Raw genomic sequence first — 10,896 nt, forward strand, 5'->3', positions numbered from 1 at the left:
TTTTGAATATCTAAATATGAATCAAGTCATTAGCTAATTTACACACATTTTAACATCAAACTCTCCCCCATCAAGAAAAAAAACACTGAAAAAAATTATTTTTACTTTTCAGATGGGGAATCTCAGAGAGAATAGGACACCCATCCAGTGACACACAGCTCATAAGGGACATAACTGGGGGTGCAACTTATATTCTCTAGTGCCCATCATGGTGCTCTATGGCTTACGATTCAGCTGCCTCCAAAGCAATTTTAGGAAAACAAACAAAACTCCCAAAACATTATTTTCTCTGAATGGGCACCCCATCGAGTGTTCACAAAATAACCGGCTCCACATTGAACAGAAGCCCTTATTTGACTCCAAGGATAAAAGAGCCATAGATTCTCAAGAGAAGAACAGAAGATGAAGATTCTCCTCTCTCCTTCAATGCAGAAGTGAAACTTGTACAGGTCACTGAGGAAAGAGCCCGTGTCACAGAATTCAGGGAGAGGGCTTGAAAAACCATGGCTTTCCCCACATCCCTACCTTCAGACATCCCTTCACCTTCAGACACAGCCTTCTCTGTTGCTTTTCCGGCCTAATGTTGTCAGAACCAATGGAATGAAGTATGCACAGCAAGGAAGAAAGATTTTAGACAGGACAACAGACGTAGATTCTCTGGGGGACGGAAGACAGGGACTTAACTAAAAAGACTCATAGCACAGAACTAGCATAACACGCAGACCTGATCATGAGGTGACACTTAGTGATCATAAGGATCCGAACATCACTAGGATGATATACATTACTAGATTACTGTACAAAGATGTATTCTGTAAAGATATCATCTTATCTGTCCTAAATTGATTAGCACGCTTATTTCGAAGCACTTTGAGAAGGAAAACTAAGACTTGTCAAGACCTCATTTACAGCACATACTTTCGTCCCTCATGTTACCAGGCAGAATGACACCTCCATCATGTCTCTTTTGATACACTCAGTTACTTTTGCCTAAGGTAAAATTATGTCCATTTTAATGGTGAGGCAGCTGGCCTGGAAGTTTCAGCGCCTCGGCCAAGGACAAACAGACTGCAGGTGGTGGAGCTCTGGCCCCACATCCTCTGGGTCATGAATGCTTCCTTAATCAAAAACACTCAGCTCAAGCAAGTTCCCCAGCGTTTACTGAGTCATCTGTGACTTACCTTCATTGGTGACTATCAAATAAACATTAACCGTGTTAATACTGCAGCATGGGTTGACTAAAGCGAGGGTCAGAAATGTTTAGTTATGTAACCTTTAGAAGTTCAGTGAGTCCAGTTTTGGTAATCCCTTTATCTAGGACATAGAGCAGCATGACTTTGCGGCCTGACTCACACAGCTCTGGATTCTGACAGAGCAGCGCTACTTTCTCTTGCATGACATGAACTCGATGGCTCTCTTTAAAGCAATCATTTTATTTCTTGAGAGATGGGTGCCCCTGCTCTTCTCCTCCTTTCTCTTGCTGAGGCTCCTGCCTGGTCCTTTCTCTTTTTGTAGAGTGAAAGATCATTAGAGAAAGAGGGATGAGAGACCTCTAGTCTAATCCTGACTTTAGACTTTGGAATGTGAAATTGGTGACTTGGTGCGGTGCAGTGTTACTAGGTCATAGGTCATCAGTACAAGACCTGGTCTTAGAATCCAGTTTAACAATTCCAAAGTCGGTGACATCTCACATCAAAGGATTTCCCATCGCTTCCCAGATGAATGGTCAGAAGGGCATCGGCATGAAGCCCTCTAGTGACAGAGCACTGCAAACTTCAGCTAGGGTAGAATTGTGAATCAGAACTGTTTCTTTTTAAATAAACCTTTTCAGTGAATCCTAATATACACAGAGAAAGTCCTAAATGTTCAGTTCAATAAATTATCACCTGAACATGTACTATGTAAACAACACACAGGTCAAGAAAAATAGTTTTGCCAGTTAAATCTCCTCCTACTCAGTACTTTCCCCATTCCTAAATGTATTCAGTAACATATCATAGGTTATTTTGACATGATTTTAAGTTTTATATACATGGAATCATACATTACGTATTTTTTAGTATATAGTTGCTTCACTTCGTGTTGTGTTAGTAAAATTTATTCATGTTGTTGTAAACAACAGTAAAGTTATGCTTTTGCATATTGTTGTATTTTATAACTATCTCACAATCTATAGTTTTCATTGCATTGTTATGGATATACAGATTGATTCCAGTTTGTGACTATTATGAATAATGTTGGTATTAACATTCCTATGCCTATCTCTTTTGTATCCCAAGGTGTTGGTTTTCTCTTTAGTATATACCTATGAGTGGGATTTTTGGATATGCATGTGTGTTCAATGTTAGTAAATACTGCCAAAGAAGTATCCAAATTATTGAACCAGTTAACAGTTGTCAGAAATAATGGAACAGAGGAGAGTATAGACAGAACAATGAATGCCTGCTTTAATTTCTTGCCAACACTAAATATGTTCAATCTTCTTTCATTTCAACCATTCTGATGGGAGTGGAATAATATCTCATTGTAGTTTTAATTTCTATTTCCATGAGGCTTAATGATGTTGAGCTCTTTTTCAGATATCTATTGGCGATATCGATTCTTCTTCTGTGAAGGGTTTGTATAGTTTAGATATGAGCCCATTGTTGCTTTCATACACAAAATATTTTTGTATTTATATAAATATATATTTTTTAAATCCTAAGTATATAGAAAAGTTGTAGGTGTATATGAAGAATTTCCTTTATTTTGAACATTTGAGAGTAAATTTCTGACCTGAAGTCCCCTACCTCAGGTATTTTGGTATGTATTCCCTAAAAACAATGCGATTCTCCTACATACACATAATACAACCATCAAAAATCAGGATATTAGTATTGATGCATTAGGACCACTGAATTCTGATTTTTATTGATGTCTCACCAGAAGTCCCTGTGGCATACCTTGTATTCAGAACCCAGACGTACATGTTGCTGTTAGCTGTCATGTCTCCACAGTCGACTTCTGTCTAGAACAGTTCCTCAGTCTCTCCCTCATTTCTTGACCTTGTCACTTTTGGAATATAGGCCCAGTATTTGTAAAATCTACCTAAGTGGACTTGTCTGATGTTTCTTCATGAATAAATTCAGGTTATCCATCATTGACAGGAATAGGACAGAAGCAAGATGCTCTTGCTTCTCATGGCATCTTATTAGATGACAAACAATTTCAATCTGTCCCATTATGGGTAGTGTTCACTTTGATAACTTGATTAAGATAGTATCTGGTAGTCTTTGCCACTGTAAAGTTATTCTTCTCGCATTGGTAATTGAAAAAATATTTGGGGGGTAGATTCTTTGATATAATGTAACTATCTAGTCATCAGCAAGTTTTCAATGTACCTATCTATACATCATTACAGAATTATGAAGTCAGCTGTTTTCGATGGGTTATAATCCATTATATTGTTATTTATTTTGGTACTCAAATTGTCTCCTAATGACTAGATTCATTGTTTTTTTTTTTTCACATTTCCCCACCAATCTTTGAGAAATTTCTTACTTTCTGTCACAGTAATGTATTCTTGGCTCATCTTGTATTCTTCCTGCCCCAACTCTCCAGTCAACCATTTCTCCAAAGAACCATGGTTCTTAGTTAAAAATGTGGTTTAGAAGTCAAGATCTGTACATTAGTTGTGCTCATTGCTATGAGAAGTTCCCAGGCCTTCTTAGTGAGTACAATTAGGTAATGTATGCACTAGGTGTGTGTACGCATGCATATAGAGATATAGTATGGGTTACATGTATACATTTTTGTCTTTCTATTATTCTATTTATCTACATATACTGATTACCATGAAATCATACTGATGCCTCTTATTCTACTCCAGTACCATAGGGTTATGTCTCTTTCTGTATTTATATCTCCTTTTGCAGACAGTGGTAAATTTATCTCCCATCCTCCTTGATATATTTACTTATTTGATTAATTTCCCTATATGGAACCAGTCTTTTGTTTCTGCCACCAACCCCCCGACCACCACCACCGCTTCCCCCCAGGGTAAGGATGGGCTACAATAATCAAACCAGGCCACTCCTACTTGTGGATGCCCTACTCACCCTGATAAGGTACCGATACTCCCCCCATGTGTGGACACTCTTTAGGCTCTTATTCACCACCCTGAGCACCCAAGCTCTCCTTACCCTGCTTGATGTCTGATTTCCCATGTCAAGGTATTACTCTCATGTGGACACTGTCATCAGCATGGGTGAGCTTTGGCTCCCAAACCAGGAAGATTTCCCACCTATTCTTTTAGGTGCCTGCCTCACTTCTCTTGGACTGTAACACCCAATGCATCGCTCCATGAGGATGCCCTCTTCACTCTCCTTGACTTAAGGCAGACTTATCCTCTCAGACAACACCCTCCTCTCCCCACTCAAGCTCTGACACCACAATAGATAATAAATAAATAAATCTCAATCATAAAAATACAAAGAAATTTAAAATGGGCATAAGACCTGAAAAGATAACTCACAAAGAAAGGCAAAATGGAGCACATGAAAAAGTGATCCGCATCATTATAACCATAGAAATGCTAACGAAAAGAACAGTGAGATGCTGTTCATATACCACAAAATAATAAAAACAAGAATCCACAAAGATATGGAGAAACTAGATTTCCCATACTCTTCAGGAAAGAATGTAAAAAATTATACCTACTTTGGAAAGAACAGGTAAACATATATGTAACCTCTGGGGACCAAGGGTTAAAGTGACAGCCAGAGAAACAGGAGCTCCTTCCTCACAGGCTAGTGGGGTCATCTGGTCTGACCTGTCCTTGGTATACCAGGAGGGCAAGTTCAGGGGTTCAGGGAGCACCACCAGTTCCCCTCTCTGAACTTTAGTTTCCACATTTGTACACACGGTTCTCAGCTTCCAGGACAGAGTAACCTTTCTGGGTAGTATGAGCTTGGCTCACATGACCCCCACGACTTCCCAGGAGTGTAGCTTGTTTACTGCAGTTTAAGCTGCACTTGGGGGAACATTCTGCCGAGTCCACAGAGTTCACTGGACAGCCTCAGGGGGAAAAAAAGTGCCACCATATAAGCAATTCTTACACTTTTGTATCAAGCATTCTGATTTTTATAGCTCTAAAACATTCTATGCTAAAATTTCTTATTTTCATTGCTCCGCCTTCTGTGTGTTCCTTTTTGATTTCTAATTTTTTTAGCTACATTATTGTTAGATTCATTTTCACACACTTGTCATAAGTGTTAAGAATTCAATGGATCCTTCTAGTGCATTCTTCATTTCAGTTATTGTATTTTTATTTCTGCCTATTTCTTTTTTATGGTTTCCATGTCTCTAAGTTATGCTTACTACCTCTCAGTTGAGGTTCTCACTGGGCTCATCCATTTTCCCCCTAAGTTCATTGGGCATCCTTATAACCATTATTTTGAGCTCTGTCTTTGGTAGGTTGCTTGCCTCCATTTCATTTAGCTTATTTTCTGGAGTTTACTCCTGTTATTTGTGGCATGTTCCTTTGTTTTCTTAATTCTGTGTTCATTTCTATGTGTTAGGCCTTATATGGAAGGTGTCCTATGTGGCCTAGTGGCACATTCTCCCTAAAAAAACTGTGCCGGGACTCTGGACATGATCTTTATGAGGGTTGTGTGTGATCTTCTGTTGTACCTAAGCCTTTATGTGTATTAGTACATCAATGGATGGGATTAATGCTCAGGCTGACTAACTGTGGGAAGTGGCTGCGCTCACAGGTATGAGTTGCTATGTGGGGGCTGACCCCACTGAGTGGGATTTGCCCTAGTGGGCTTGTGCACTTGTTGAGATCACCTTTTGCGTGTACCGTTTATGGAGCTAGTCAGAAGTTGCTCGGTTGTGGTCTAGTGCTAAAAAGCTTTTGCACAGCAAAGAAACCATCAACAAAACAAAAATACAACTGACTGAATGAGAGAAGATATTCGCTTATGATACATCTGATAAGGGGTTAATATCCAAAATATATAAAGAACTTCTACAACTCAACAACAAAAAAATCTAATTAAAAAATGGGCAGAAGACTTGAATAGATATTTCTCCAAGGAGGAAATACAGATAGTCAATATACATATGAAAAGATGCTCAAGGTCACTAATCATCAGAAAAATGCAAATTGAAACCATAATGAGATATCATTTCACACCTGTCAGAATGATTATCAACAATAAATCAAAGAACAATAAGTGTTGGTGAGGATGTAGAGAAAAGGGAACCCTCTTACACTGTTGATGGGAGTACAAATAGTACAGTCACTATAGAAAACAATCCAGAGGTTCCTCAAAAAATTAAAAATGGATATACCTTTTGACCCAGCAATTGCACTTTATCTAAAGAAAATTAAAACAATAATTTGTAAAGATCTATGCATCCCTATGTTCAAGGTAGCACTATTTACAATAGCTAAATGGAATATTACTCAGCCATAAAAAGAATAAAATCCTACCATTCACAACGACATGGATGGACATAGAGGTTATCATGCGAAGTGAAATAAGTCAGAGAAAGATAAATATCATACAATTTCACTTATATGTGAAATCTAAGGAACAAAAAGAACAAACTAAAACAGACTCACAGATATAGAAAATAATCTAGTGATGGCCAGAGGGAAGGGAGATTAGAGGATTGTGAGAAGGGTTAAAGAAGTAAAAATTAGTAGTTGATAGAAGTCATGGGGGTAGGGTGCATGGCATAGGGGATGCAGTCAGCAGTAAGGTAATGGCTATATGTAAAGCCAGAGGGAAGATAAAGAAATCAAGGGATCATTTAATAAACTATATAAATGTCTAACCAATGTACTGTATACTTGAAACAAATAATAAAATAAAATTTAAAAAAGAATTAAATGGTATGAATTTTCTTTATTGAATAATGTTATCTCTATTCTACACAATGCTAGTGTATCCACTGTTAGTATTTTTAAGGTATTGTGCAATATTAGTTTTGGTGTCTTCTTTGCTCTAAAGAGTATTTAAGAGCGTTCAGAAATTTCATGCAATTGTTCTATTTACTTCACACTTTGTTTTTAATTATCCTCAAATGAGATTACAGGAAATTATCTATATTACACATATAATTTTTTTTAAAAAAAATTGAGGATGTTTTGTAGTCCAAAATGGTGGGAATGATGTCAGAAGCACGGCATAGTGAGGGATCTCTCTGAATTTCTCCCCTTAAAATAATAAGCTGAACATTTAAAACTCAATAAATAATACCCAACCTGCCCACAAGCATGTCTGAGAGATCTGTGCATCAGAGCTTCAAAAGGTCAGCTGTGCGAGTCTAGGGAGTAGATTGGGAGGAACCAAGAAGTTTCCATATGCAGATGGAGCTCCCTGCAGAAGAATGGGGAGGGGAGAAATTACGGCCTGGCCGGTTCCAAGAACTCTGCCTGAGGGATCAGCATGTTCCATGCAGGGGAGCCCAGGGATCAGGGCAGAAAGCAGAGTGAGAACTAAGTGTGGAGGGACAGAGGCTGTATCTTAGCAGTCACTGTTGGCAAGCAGGAGTCTGAGACACAAAGCCTAACATTATGTGCCCCTACCACCTCAGAGCGTGCTCTCCTCCCACCCCATATCCTCCCAGACTTAGCACCGTAAAACCCCAGGGAAATTTGGTACTGAAACATAAACCACAACAGGTAGCACAGACAGGCACTGGGACCAAGGGGATCTGATTGCCGGATGAATATGCACTATATTACACAGAGGGGAAAAAACCATTTTTAACTTCAAAGCAGAAATCCATGAGGCTTAGATGCCACCTACTGGAAATCAAAAGAAAAACCCCTTCTTATAAACGGAGACTTCTATATGATAAATCTTTTTGGAAGAAAAAAAAAGCCGAGTACACTCCCATTAATACCCAGGCAGAAATATAGTTCATCAAACACCATGAACAACAAAGGTGACAAGGCAGTTCAGAAAGCAAGATAAAAATATCCAGAAAATAAGCTTAGAGACTTAGAAATATGCGATTTAAATGACAGAGAATTCAGGATTGCACTTCTGGAAAGACTAGATGAGATGCAGAAAAATTTGATTGACAATTCCAAGAAAACAGAATCAAAATAGACCAACAAAATGAGTTTTTTAGCAAGGAGATTGAAACTCTAAAAAAGAACCAAATAGCACTTCTGGAGATAAAGAACACATTTGAAGAATGAAATAGCAAGCTTAGGAAATAGAGCTGACCAGATGGAGGAAAGAATCAGTGATATCAAAGATAGATTTCTGGAAGTGACTCAGAAGGCAGAAGAGAGACCTGAGAATGGAAAAAATGAAAGAACTATACAAGAACTATGTGATACCATCAGGAAAAACAACATAAGAATAATGGGTATACCAGAAGAAGAAAAGGAGAAGGGAACAGAGAGCAGATTCAAACAAATAGTTGACAAGAATTCCCAAAATTTAAGGAATGAGCTAGATCTTTGAATTCAAGAAGCAAAAAAACCAATTATCTCAACCCAAAAAGGCCTTCTCCAAGACACATTATATTAAAATTGTCAAAAATTAATGGCAAAGAAAGAATTATCAAGGCAGCCAGGGGAAAGAATACAGTAACCTATAAAGGAAAACCCATTAGACTATCTTCAGACATCTCAGCACAAACCTTACAAGCAAAAAAGGAGCAGAACCAAATATTCAAACTATGAAGTAAAAGGAATAACCAGAATAATATATCCAGCAAAGATATTATAAAAGAGAAATAAAGACCTTTATAGACATACAAAAGTTGAGAGAATTCTCTGCTACAAGGCCTGTATTACAGGAAATACTGAAGGGGGACATTTGACCTGAGACAAAAGGACAAAAAGTATATAAATATGAGTAAGATGACCAACAGGCAGACAGGATAGTGCAACCCTTATTGAAAAAAAAGGTATCATGAGTATAAACATTAAAAAGATGATTGCTACTACAAGTTAGAAATGAATGTTCAGCATACATAAGGAAAATCTGAGACAACAGAAACAGAAAAGGGGAAGAAGTAAAGATCCAAATTCACAAAGGGGAATGGCGGCAAGGCGCATGCAGAAGAAAATGGACCATTGTGTGTGTGTGTGTGTGTATGTGTGTGTGTGTGTGTGTGTGTGTGTGTATGTGTGTATGAATATATATACACTTTCCATTACATAATCTTAATGGTAACCACACACCAAAAATCCAGAACTGAGATACATAACATAAAACAAGAGAGACCAGAGGGAAAATCCATAAAACGCCACCAAATTAAAATAACAGAAATAAAAGGACAAAGATACAATGGAAACACCAAGCTACCAGAAAGCAAAAGATAAAATGGTTTTGGGAAAACCTCATATTTCAATAATCGCTCTAAATATAAATGGACTGAACTCACCAATAAAAAGGCACAGAGTTGCATAATGGATCAAAAAACAAAACTCGACCATATGCTTATCTGCAAGAGACACATCTCAGCTTCCAGGATGAATATAGACTCACGGTGAAAGGGTAGAAAACAATATTCCAAGCAAATGGCAACCAGAGAAAAGTGAGTGTAACTGTACTTATATTTGATGAAATAGACTTCAAGATAAAAAAGGTAAAGAGAGATACTGATGAATACCTCATAATGATAAAACGAACCACACATCAAGAAGACGTAACACTTATTAATATTTATGCTCTCAATCAGGGAGCCCCAAAATATATAAATCAATTACTAACAGAACTAAAGGGAGAAAGAGACCAAAACACTGTCATAGTTGGGGACCAATACCCCACTGAAAAAGGAAATAACATCCTTAAATGACACATTAGTCCAACTGGACATAATTGACATTTACAGAGCCTTTCATCCCAAAACAGCTGCTTATACATTCTTCTCTAGTGCACATGGAAAATTCTCCAGGATTGGCTACATACTGGGACACAGACATAGCCTCAATAAATATGAGGGTTGAAATCATACCAACCACATTCTCTGATCATAATGCTTTGAAGCTGGAGATCAACTGTAAAAAGAAAGCAGGAAGATCCACAAATACATGGAGATTAAATAACATGCTACTGAGGAATGACTGGGTCAGAGAAGAAATAAAAAGAGAGATCAAGAGATATATAGAAATGGATGAGAATGAAAGTACAACATATCAAAACTTTTGGGACACGGCAAAACTGGTAATAAGAAGAAAGTTCATATCATTACAAGCCAACCTCCAAAAACAAGAACGAGCCCAAAGAACCTAACACATCTTTACAAAACTAAAAAAAGAAGAACAAATGAAGCCCAAAGTCAGCAGAAGGAAAGAAATAATCAAAATTAGAGCAGAATTAAATGAAATTGAGAACAAAAAGACAGTAGAAAAAATAAATGCAACAAAGCTGGTTCTTTGAGAAGGTTAATAAAATTGACACCCCCTGGCTTGATTCACTAAAGAAAAAAGAGAAAAGACAGAAATAAACAAAATCAGGAATGAAAAAGAAGTTATGACAGATATCACCAAAAACAAAGGATTATACAAAAATATTATGAAAAAGTATATAACATCAAATTTAATAACATAGAAGAAATGGACAAGTTCTTAGAAATATACAACCTTCTTAGACTGAACCAAGAACTGGAAAATCTAAATAGACCAATCAGCAGTACAGAAATTGAAACAATCATCAAAAACCTTCCAAGAAGTAAAAGTCCAGGACCAGATGGCTTCACCAGTGAATTCTACCAAACATTCAGAGAAGATTTAATACCTATTCTTCCCAAACTCTTCCAAAAAACTGAAGAAGAGGCAATACTTCCTAAATCATTTTATGAAGCCAGCATTAGCATTATACCAAAACCTGGTAAAGATAACATGAAAAAGAAAACTACAGGCCTATATCTCTCATGAAC

The sequence above is a fragment of the Pteropus medius genome, unplaced genomic scaffold (genome assembly GCF_902729225.1).
Source record: "Pteropus medius unplaced genomic scaffold, Ma_sr-lr_union100, whole genome shotgun sequence".
Lineage (NCBI taxonomy): Eukaryota > Metazoa > Chordata > Mammalia > Chiroptera > Pteropodidae > Pteropus > Pteropus medius.